This window comes from Herpailurus yagouaroundi, unplaced genomic scaffold, assembly GCF_014898765.1.
Source record: "Herpailurus yagouaroundi ecotype Mexico unplaced genomic scaffold, PumYag 28, whole genome shotgun sequence".
In the NCBI taxonomy this organism is placed as follows: domain Eukaryota; kingdom Metazoa; phylum Chordata; class Mammalia; order Carnivora; family Felidae; genus Herpailurus; species Herpailurus yagouaroundi.
The window spans coordinates 53,408,879-53,420,611 of record NW_024412376.1 but is presented as its reverse complement, the minus strand read 5'-3'; the positions used below and the strand labels follow the sequence as shown (position 1 = coordinate 53,420,611).

Genomic DNA, 11,733 nt, shown 5'->3' with positions numbered 1-11,733 from the left:
GCTTTTGTATTATAGTAGTGTTTGTGGCTATGTTGAAAACTGGTTGAATATACAAATACTGACATATCAAGACTGGCAATTTCTTATACAGACATATGTAAGAGATATTGTGGATTAGTTACAGACCACCACAATAAGGTGAATATCACAGTAAAGCAAGTCAAATCAACTTTTTTTTGTTGTTTCCGAGTTCCTATAAAAGTTACGCTCATACAATACTGTAGTCTATTAAGTGCGTAATAGCAGTATGTCAAAAAAATACATACTTTTTAAAATGCATTTATTTCTAAAAAATACTAACCATCGTCTGAGCTTTCAGTTTTTCTGGTGAAGGGTCTTGTCTCAATGTTGACTGACCAGGGTGGTGGTTTCTGAAGATTGGAACGTCTGTGGCAATTTTTAAAAATAAGACAACAATGAAGTTTGCCGCATTGATTGATCCTTCCTTTCATGAACAATTTCTCTGGAGCATGTGATGCTATTTGATAGCATTTTATCCACAGTGGAACTCCTTTCAAAATTGGAGTCAATCCTCTCAAACCCCTGCTGCTGCTTTATCAACTAAGTTTATCTAATTTCTAAGCCCTTTGTTGTTATTTCAACAATCTTCACAGCATCTTCACCAGGAATAGATTCCCTTTCAAGAAACCACTTTCTTTGCTCACCCATAAGAAGCAAATACTCATCTATTACAGTTTTACCATGCTATTGCAGAGATTCAAATGTAATAATAATGAAAAACCTTGAATTATTGCAAGAATTACCAAATGGGACACAGAGACATCAAGTGATCAAATGCTGTGGGAAAAACAGCACCGACAGACATGCTTGAAGCAGAATTATCTCAAGCCTTCAGTGTAAAAATGTATTATTTCAAAGCACAATAAAGGAAAGCAAAATAAAATGAGGTATACCTGTAGATGTTACTGGCATTCAGATGTATGTCTGAAATTATGAAGACATTTCTGGATTGGGACTAGCACTTATGAATCTTCAGCATATATATTGAAGTTGAGCCTTGAAGGAAAAGAAGCTTATGCAAAATTAGTCTGTGAAGAGGTAAGAAAAAGGAAGCATTCGTATCAAATACTAAAACCAAATGAAAAGAAGTAAAATGAAATAACATAATATAAATAAAATAGAAAAGCAGAAGAAATTTAATTGGAAAAGGGACTGAATAGAATCAAGGGAAGCTTGAAAAAAATAAAAGAAGAAAGTGTGTTTTCTCCGAAGCAAAAAGAAGAGAGTGGTTCAAGGAAAAACTGAACACATGGATGTGCAAATAGATTGCGATGAGAATAATGTGAAAACATCCATCTATCAAGTCAAAGGGAAGTAGTAAAACCCTTGGGAGATATTTAAACTTTTAAGGTTAAAATAGTTGTAAAAACGTGGCAAGAGTAGTGGGTGTAAATTGTTTATTTTTATTAAAAACGCTTAGATGATATATTTACACCTTTTAAAATTAAAAATAGAGTAGGTCAGGGAGCCTGGGTAGCTCAGTAGGTCGTGCTTCCGACTTTGGCTCAGGTCATGTTCACTCGGTTCATGAATTCGAGCCCCATGCCGGGCTTTGCACTGATAGTACAGACCCCGCTTTGGATTCTCTGTCTCGCGCTCTCTCTCTCTGCCCTACCCCTGCTGTGCTCTCTCTCTCAAATAAATAAACATTAAAAAATTAAAAAAAATAAATAATAAAAATAGAGAAGGTCAAGAAATGGACTCAAAAGATTAGTTGGACTTGAAAGCAAGAGCTAATTTTTTGTTAACCTTGACAATGGCAATTTGAATACTTTAGTTGGGAGCAGAAGGCACCCCTCGGTGGGTGGAGGAGTGATGTGAAGGTGAAGAATGAAACCTCACTGGTGGAGATAACTTTCAAAAAGTTGGATGTGAGGTGGGGAAGAATGCAGAAAGCAAAATATAAAATGTCCTAAAATTAGTGAGATATTTGGGTTTCTATTTATCCCTGAATATTACAGGCATGGAGCGGGGGAAAAATCCTTTGTTTGGGAAACACAGTTTCCAAAGCTAATTATCAATTAATTCCTCAATCTATTTACCTAATTGCCAAGGAATATTGAAAATTATTGTAGTGTTTCTACACTATATGCTATTCTGTGTAAAGTGAGAATCAATGCATCTTACTTGTAAGAAAGGATGAAAAAAACAACTTATGTTTACTACTTAATTTCCATCAGTTTGATGTTGGAAGGAATTAAAAACTTTTTCATCTACCCACTTGGGTTCAGTGATTGGGGACTTTGAATTAACTGTCAAAATTCAAAGGACATATTAACAAGAGAAAACACAAAGTTTATTCATGTCCATGTGAGTGCACAAAGAAGTGGCTCCCTGGACAGCTAGAGATAATGGTTGATATATCATCTTAATAAGAAAGGGGGTTGAGACTTCAAGGGAAGTGAAATAGCAGGAAACTAATGAGTAACAATGGGGGAGAACCAAGTGGAAGGTATGGAAAATTTTGTGTACGTAATTTCTCATGCAGGTACCAGTGTCCCGTCCCCTTTCTGGCTGTAAACCTCCTGGAGAAAGAATTTATGATAGCTCTTTTAGAGGCTTGTTTAAGTTAGCAAAAGGATTTGTATATATGTGTGTGTGTATGGCTGCTATTTCTTCAGATGTTTTCATCTTAAAATAATCTTCATACTACTTTTGTGGGCCCAAATGGATCCCATCACTGATGCTTAATTGTTTAATATCAAGTTTGTGCCTTTTTAATTTTATTTTTTCTCATACAATGTAATAAATGCAAAATTAAGACAGCTCAGACACCATTTATTTATACAAATTTTAAAGTCTTAAATTATAAATGATTTCTAATTTTATTTATATTTAATTTTATTCCTTTTTGTACTCGTTTGAGTGGAACACAATTTGACTACAAACATATAATGGTCTTGATTCTTGCTTGTACCATTTTTAGAGTGTATGTTCTAGTTACAAAAAGCAATGAGTGGTAATATGCACTTCATGTGTTAATGTGTATTGTTTAACTTATTATTTCTGTCTGCATTAGCATTCCTGTCAAATCTTTCTCCAGGAACAGTTATACGAAACAATCTACAAAAAGAAAAATCTGCCATTTGTTCACTAGTTATTACATTGAAACATTTTGATAGTTGTACTTAGCTTTAGGCCTTTCTTATATTTACATTCATGTTTGTGATTAAAAGACTCAGCCATGAGGGGCACCTGGTGACTCAGTTGATTAAATGTCAGACTTCGGCTCAGGTCATGATCTCCCGGTTTGTGAGTTCGAGCCCCGCGTCAGGCTCTGTGCTGACAGCTCAGAGCCTTGAGTTTGCTTCGGATTCTGTCTCTCCCTCTCTCTCTTAGCTTGTGCCCTGTCTCTCTCTCTAAAAAATAAATGAACATTAAAAAGTTTAAAAAAAAAGTTTCAAATATGAGATCATTATGTAAAGGTTCAAATTCTGGCTTTAATTTCATGGTATAAATTTTGATAACTCATTTATCACTGGTTGCTTCAGAATCTTCATCTGTAAAATCATGACCATAATAGTACCTATCTCATAGTATTATGAGGATTAAATGAGACGGTTTATATACGACAGGATAGTTCTTGGCAATGGTAAACACTTAATAAGCATTAAACATTATTAATCATTAAACATTAGGCATAATTAGGGGCACCAGGGTGGGTCAGTTGGTTAAGTGTCCAACTTTGGCTCAGTTCCTGACCTTGCAGTTTGTGGGTTCGAGCCCCACATTGGACTTTGTGTGGACAGTTCAGAACCAGGAGCCTGCTTTGGATTCTGTGTCTCCCTCTCTCTCTCTGTCTGCACCTCCTCCACTAGTGCTCTCTCTCTCTTTCATAGATAAACATTAAAAAAAAATTAAAAATGGACATAATTAATAAACATTAGACATTATTATATCATGTAAACTATTAGCTCTTAAAAACTACCTCATTTTCTTCTCTTATTTTTTATCCTCTTGGACAATCATATAAGGCCATTAAAAGTTATTAAAAGATAAATCATGATCTACTAAGGAATTTAGCCGTATAGGAAACTTGTCAAATTCTTAACTTTGAAGAAATAGTGTAATTAGCAAAAAATTTTGAGAATCATAAAATGTATAAAATTATAAGCTCAAATTCTGGTAAATTTATAAATAATATATTCCAATTCTACATGTTTTTTAAAAAGTGTTTCCTAAATAATTACAGAAATCAATAAAATTCAATACTTCAAAGTTTTAGAATAACAACATGGCATAATTGAGGGAAATTAAATATATTACAATGTTAATTACGTTTTGATTCTGCTAATTTACTTAATCCAATTATTTATAGAATCCCTGTAAAGAGATGTGGAATTATATTGACAGACGGAAGATTTAAGTGCAACTTTTTCCTATAGGTAAAGAGGTACTTTTCAAAGTAAATTATGCTTTGAAAGTTTCTCAAGGTATCTGCCTTAAAATAATTAGAAATTATCATCAACTCAAATATCATCAACTAATCTTAAAGTATGTGCTTTCTAATGAAACATGTTGAGGTAATAACAAATTATTTTTTATTATTGTTTTATTCTTAAAGTTCTTTTGTAGTAACATATTTTAAAATAATAAAATAATGTTTTTTATAAGATATGTGTAAGTCACATAGTATTTTCTGAAACTAGATCAAGATTATTACACAAGGATATGCACAAAGAATTGCCTAAAATTGTAATTAATACATTTAAATAGCATGTATTAATTATTTTCTGGTAATGAAATACTGAATGAAGTGTAGGCTTATGGATTTAATTTTTTTTTAATTTTGGTGGTAACAATAGTATTAAAACACATGATATAGAAACTTAAAATGTTAAAAGTTAGAAAAATTTTTGTGAGTTATAGGTTAAAAAAGACTCTTTTGACAATTAAAAAATAATTATTTGGTACTAATAAGTGAAACCTACAAAACCAGACAGCATCTACATCATGTTTATTTGAGAGTTTGCTAATATTTAGAAGAAAGGATGTTTTTTAAATTAACAGAAAGATTGTGGAAAGTTTGGAAAATGTGTGAAAAACTTAGGCTCTCTTTCTTACTTTAAATTTTATAAAATAATGGATTGTTGTTTGTTTGTTTAGTATTTTTAAACTGGGGGAGGGAAGCTAAATTGATTTCTTGCTATTTTTTGTTTAATGTGCTTACTACTTATATCTAACCTATAGAGATAAAGGAGGAAGCAATGATTATAGAATGTAATTGTAACCTTATGTCATTTTTACTTCAACAGCAGTAGCTTTTTGATGTTTATTTTTTTCCAATAGAAGTTGTTCTTTGGGGAGATTTGGTAGTATTTTTTTTTAATTCTATTTAAGGAATATTAAAATCCTATTGAAATAACATTAGCATGAAACTTTAATAAGACTTGCTATAACTCCATTAACAAAAGGAATCTTAGTTTGAGCACATACAGCTAGATACATCAGCTGCTTCAAAGTAATAAATCATGTCAAGATATGGAAAACATGGAATATAATATGATGTTAAATTACATACATATGTGTGTACTAAATTTCCATAATCAATCATCTCAAATCAAGTGTGGTTTTAGAATATATCTTAAAGCTGACAAGCTAAAAAAAAAAGGTTTTTGTTTGTTTTCAAAACGTAATACATAAATTTACAGTATTTTGGGAATTTTTTTACTAGGATTGTCTTACAAATTAGAGCATAGTGAATGCATACTATAAAACTCTGTACAGGTGAATACTCACATTTGCTAAAGATTTCCATGATAGTGATTAATTTTTAGACAAAAAGCATCCCAGAATTCTTCAAACTCCTGAAAATCCTGATCATAGAGTGTGATAATAGACATAACCAGACACAAAGGCATATAGAAGTATAACAATCTATAAAACCTTTATTAATATTTATATTCATAAATTGAAGCAATTTAGAAGTACTATAATGTCTTCAAAATATATAATACTGCTAATAATTAAGTGTTAAACAAAACTTTATTAACTGGTGAGATAAGAAAAAAATCATACTTTTACAGATAATACTAGGTTTATGTTCAAGTTTCAAGCCTTTAACATAATGATATTGTTGAAGAAGTTTGGTAAAGTATAATTCAAATTAATGAATCGGGTTAGAAAAAAAGCCATATAAATAGAAGGAGTCAAGTTTTCCATTCCAACTTAGGAAAAAATATTATAATTATTTTTCTGAATGCAAAAGAGACTACCTTTGTTATAAATTTTTTCATAAGGGTATTTTAGAAAGACTAGCACAATTTTCAGTATATATTCTACAAGTCTCTAAAAGTTTCTGGGGGAGAACAGAGAATATGAAGGAAGACATAGCTGTTAAATTTCATTTAAGATGGTTGCTACACTTGTTTTTATTTTATTTTTTTTAATTTTTTTTCAACGTTTATTTATTTTTGGGACAGAGAGAGACAGAGCATGAACGGGAGAGGGGCAGAGAGAGAGGGAGACACAGAATCGGAAACAGGCTCCAGGCTCTGAGCCATCAGTCCAGAGCCCGATGCGGGGCTCGAACCCACGGACCGCGAGATCGTGACCCGGCTGAAGTCGGACGCTCAACCGACTGCGCCACCCAGGCGCCCCAGCTACACTTGTTTTTAAAGAGACACATGGATGTTGGGGCATCTGGGTGACTCAGTTGGTTAAGCATCCTACTTTGGCTCAGGCCACAGTCTCACAGTTTGTGAGTTTGATTCCCGCATTGGGCCCTGGGGATTCTCTGCCCCTACCCTGCTCACTTTTGCTCACTCTCTAAAAAATAAATGAGCACTTAAATATTTTTTTTTAATTTTTTAAAAATCTTTATTTATTTGTGAGAGAGAGAGAGAGAAACAGAGTGTGAGCAGAGGAGGAACAGAGAGAGAAGGAGACACACAATCCGAAGCAGGCTCCAGGCTCTGAGATGCAAACACAGAGCCCGACGCAGGGCTTGAACTCACGAACCGCGAGATCATGACCTGAGCCCAAGCCAGACGCTTAACCGACTGAGCCACCCAGGCATCCCTAATTTTTTTTTTTTTTTTTAAGACATATGGATGTTGACAAATAATATTTTGGAGAACAGGACATTTCAAAGTTAAAAAGTAAAAGTCAAACAACAAGATTATTTGTCTGGAGGAAGAAGAATAAATGATTCTTCTGAATAGAATAAAAGGTGAAACAGGACAAAACAACCAACCAAACAAAAACCGTGAACTGGAAACAGGCTCAAAGTCTCTGAAAATTAAGAGAAATAAAAATAAATATGGTCTTTAAGACAGTTTTGAGGGGCATCTGGGTGGCTCACTTGGCTGAGTGTCTGACTTCAGCTCAGGTCATGATATCTCAGTTCGTGGGTTCGAGCCCCACATCGGACTCTGTGCTGACAGCTCAGAGCCTGAAGCCCGCTTCAGATGCTGTGACTCCCTCTCTGTCTGCCCCTCCCCCACTCGCTGTGTCTGTCTCTCAAAAATGAATAAACATTTAGAAAATTACAAAAAAAGTTTTGAATTTTTAAAAAAATAACTTACACTTACAGATATATATGTATGTATATACATACATATGTATATATCTTTTTTTCCCTCAAAATAACACCATCCAGGTTAGATCACCTAACTTTGTCAAAAGACCTGAGAATCATTGTTGATAAAGTGTCTTAGAGATGGTTGCAAATGAAAATTTATCACATCATTAAATTTTAACTCAGCAAAAACATGAAAACATTTAGAAAAGTTTAATCGTGAAACATGAAGCATTCTATAATATATAATGATCCGAGTTAATTGTGTGGCCTTGAAGCCAACATTTAACTTTTTGGAGGCTAGTTTTTCCTTTCTTATAAATTTAATGGTGGAAGTCAAGATTACGGTAAGGAAAAGGTCGACCAAATTGTCTTCCATATCACAGTTCTCCCTTATTTTTTTCACCCAGATGCAAAACATAAATCTCTTTCACTTAATATATACTTTCAAACAGGGTAGGAATATATTTATTCAGTTTATAAAGAAATTATTTGACCCTCAAGCAATATGTTAGTGAAAGTAATAAAAAGTCCTTTCCAACCACAGGTATATGACTTTTTTTTTTTCTTTCCCCTTTACAGTCGACTTTAAAAAGGGGATTTAGGGGCGCCTGGGTGGCGCAGTCGGTTAAGCGTCCAACTTCAGCCAGGTCACGATCTCGCGGTCCGTGAGTTCGAGCCCCGCGTCGGGCTCTGGGCTGATGGCTCAGACCCTGGAACCTGTTTCCGATTCTGTGTCTCCCTCTCTCTCTGCCCCTCCCCCGTTCATGCTCTGTCTCTCTCTGTCCCAAAAATAAATAAAAACGTTGAAAAAAATAAACAAAAATAAAATAAAAAAGGGATTTATTTTTCTCTTCCTTCTCTCATCTTGCCCGTGCCGTGGACACTGTTCTTGTTTATCAGTGATCACTATGTTGTTAAATCCAATGGGCATCTTCCAGCTACCAGGTAATAAGTTATCTTATTTAACATCTCCTGTCCTTTCTTAAAGGATTCCTGTCCTTTCTCCTTTCTTTACATTAGCATAAAAGCTGCCAAGATGAATTCCTGAAATTTCTGAATATAGAATATTTAAAAATCATGTATAGAAATATTTATGCAGGATACTCTGTGGTCATTTTAGTGAAAAAAAATGTAATAAAGAGTGGTCACAAGGAAAGTTCAACCATCTACCAAGACTGATCTTCACAGGGAATCTTCCTTTTTGAATTTGCCACAAACACAAACATTGTCTCAGCCTTGCATCTCCGAAACCTGATTTTCCAGACTGCAGAGAGCAATTTCCTCTTAGCATAAAACTTGTGTTTCCTATTTAAATGTTTTTCTACTACACTGACTAGGAAGTGAAATATAACAGCTGAGGGGGAAAGGTCACTCAGACCCTCTTATTATTTGCTTTTACATTTCCCAGAATGTGAGATATATTGGGAATTTTATTTTTTTCATTTTTTATGTTACTTTTTAAACATTTTTATTTTAATTCCAGTTAGTTACTGTACAGTGTAATATTAGGTTCAGATTGCAGTACAGTAACTTAACACTTCCATACATCACCCTGTGCTCATCACAAGTGCACTCCTTAATTCCCATCAACTATTTTATCCATCCCCACATCTACCTCCCCTCTGGGAACTATCAGTTTGTTGTCCATAGTTAAGAATCTTTCTTGATTTCCCTTTCTTTTTTCCACTTTGCAATTTTAGTTAGAATGCCAGATTTTTTTTTTAATTTTTTTTTAACGTTTATTTATTTTTGAGACAGAGAGAGACAGAGCATGAACGGAGGAGGGTCAGAGAGAGGGAGACAGAATCCGAAACAGGCTCCAGGCTCCAAGCTGTCAGCACAGAGCCCGATGCGGGGCTCGAACTCACGGACTGTGAGATCGTGACCTGAGCCGAGGTCGGCCGCTCAACTGACTGAGCCACCCAGGCGCCCCTAGAATGCCAGATTTTAATCTAAAGAGAAAAAAAATCATTGCCATGATGCTTAAATATTCATGTCACCTTATTTTGCCCTACCAGTATCTCCTTAGAAGTGGACACTAGGTATACAATGGGAGTTTCTCTCTGATCTAGGAAAAGGAACAAAGAAACATAAAGGACATTTATACTAAAAAATGTATGTTACCTGTTTGGATTAAGAAATAACATAGAGTGTGAGGTTGCAACCTACTTTACAGTCCTTCCTGCAGTTTTGATTAATCCTGTTGCTTTGGCAGTCCTCTTGTATTGTCAGACTAACAATTTAATTCTGTGTGGAATAAGGATAAGTATACCCAACTTGAAAACCTCAAAAAATTATTCCAAGAATCAGGTGTAGCAATGTATGTGAAGAACTATATCACCTGAAAAATGAAATACAAATATGACATTAATAATTAATTTTTCCCCAACGAGAAAGCAATTGCTACTTTTACTAGTTAGATAGGACTGCTGTAACAAAGTACCACAAACTGGGTACCACAAACTGGTACTTCTTCTTTAACACAAGAAATGTATTGTCTCAGTGTCCTGAAGGCTCAAAGTGCAAAATCAAAGTATTGGTAGGATATTTTTGTTTTTGTTTTTGTTTTCTGAGGGCTCTGATGGAGAATCTGGTCCAGCCCTCTCTCCTAGTTTCTTGTGATTTGTTGGCAATCTTTGGCATTTCTTAGCTTGTTAAGCGGATCACATAGCATTCTTCCTGTGTGCATGTCTATGTCCAAATTTCTTCTTTATAGAAGGACATCGTTGTATTGGATCAGCTGCCAACCTACTCCAGTATGACTTCATCTTAACTTAAATAATTCTATCTGCAATGACACTATTTCCAAATAAGGTTACACACTTAGGTACTGGAAGTTAGGATTTTAACATATGAATTTTGGAAGGGCACAGTTCAGCTCAGAACACCATCATAGAAAAAATGGACTTAAAGTTCACTCTTAATCTTTTAGTCACTTCCTGACTCTCGTCATCTGTCAGTCACAGAGATTTTCTCTCCATACTCTTTAAAACAGTACCACTCACAGAAAAAGGATAAAATAACTTACTTAACTCCTTACCTATTTGCTTGTTTAGACTATTAAAAAACACTTTATACCTAAAAGGTTGTTCTCTGTAAATCTATTTTTGCAACAAATTTTGAGAGCAGTATGATCAATCAAAGATGTTTATGTTTTTATTTTAGAAAATAAAATAAAAGAAAAAAATACGGGCAATCATAAGTATTTCCCTATCTAAATCTCTAAATTTTAAGGAAATCGAGGATATTTAAGGCTCTAATATTCACGAAGTAATAAGAAGCCTATTTTTTTAACTTGGAAGTATTTACAGCTTGATCTCTAGCATGTCCATTCAAGAAAACAACTCCTATGTCTCTCTTTCTTATTTAATGTCACAAAGACAGTTTTTTCTCTTAGAGAAACAAATATTAATTGTACAAGATCCTATCAATTGAATAGTTCTTTTGAGATTCAATAAGCATTCTCTATATATCTATCATGTTCAATTTAGATTAGGAAGCAGGATTTATATTCTATTTAGGCTTCCTGTAAATTGTCTTTGATTATACAACACATGTTCTTGTAGAATTGGGCACATTCTGATATAAAGTTAGTAGCAGACAAGTAGGTATTATATAGCACAACTTCTCAAGGTAAAAAGGGGTGGGTAATTTAATTTCCAAGGTGACAAATTGTCTTATCATGAGTGAGCAGGCAATTTCTTCCCTGAAATAAACAAAGTTGCCCAGGACAGCTTTAACTAGATGAAATCATTATCCTTTTAAAGACACAAGGGTTGAATAAAGTTAATTTACTCTGTTTTAGTGTCATGCTAGAAAATGGCATAAGAAAATAGTGCTGCCTTAAGGTAATGTTAAGCTGTTTAAATTCTTCAGTAAGAGAATAAAAACAGTATTACTTTAGGAAAAAAATACATATGCACACACACATATTTCTAATGAATTAGACTGCAATAATAGACTATTAAAAAGACAAATGTCTACTCCCTCACCTTTCCAAAGGACAAGCACATAAAAATACTTATTTATACCTCAATTTTTATAACCATTTAAAAAACTATTTAATAAGCCATAGCTTTAGTCATCTTCTGACCATGGCCTACAGCATTATGAGTTAATATGCACTAGGGATATTGGAAACATTTCTTTTCTTTGAATTCAGAATGGTACCAACCAAACTCTTTCCTGAT

The 11,733-nt window shown here is 33.9% G+C and overlaps 1 pseudogene; it reads left to right on the top strand.

The window, feature by feature from the left end:
- The window catches only part of LOC121037027 (exportin-4-like), a 31,978-nt pseudogene extending 29,384 nt beyond the window's left edge, over nt 1-2,594 (top strand).
- The last annotated feature ends 9,139 nt before the right edge of the window (nt 2,595-11,733 follow it).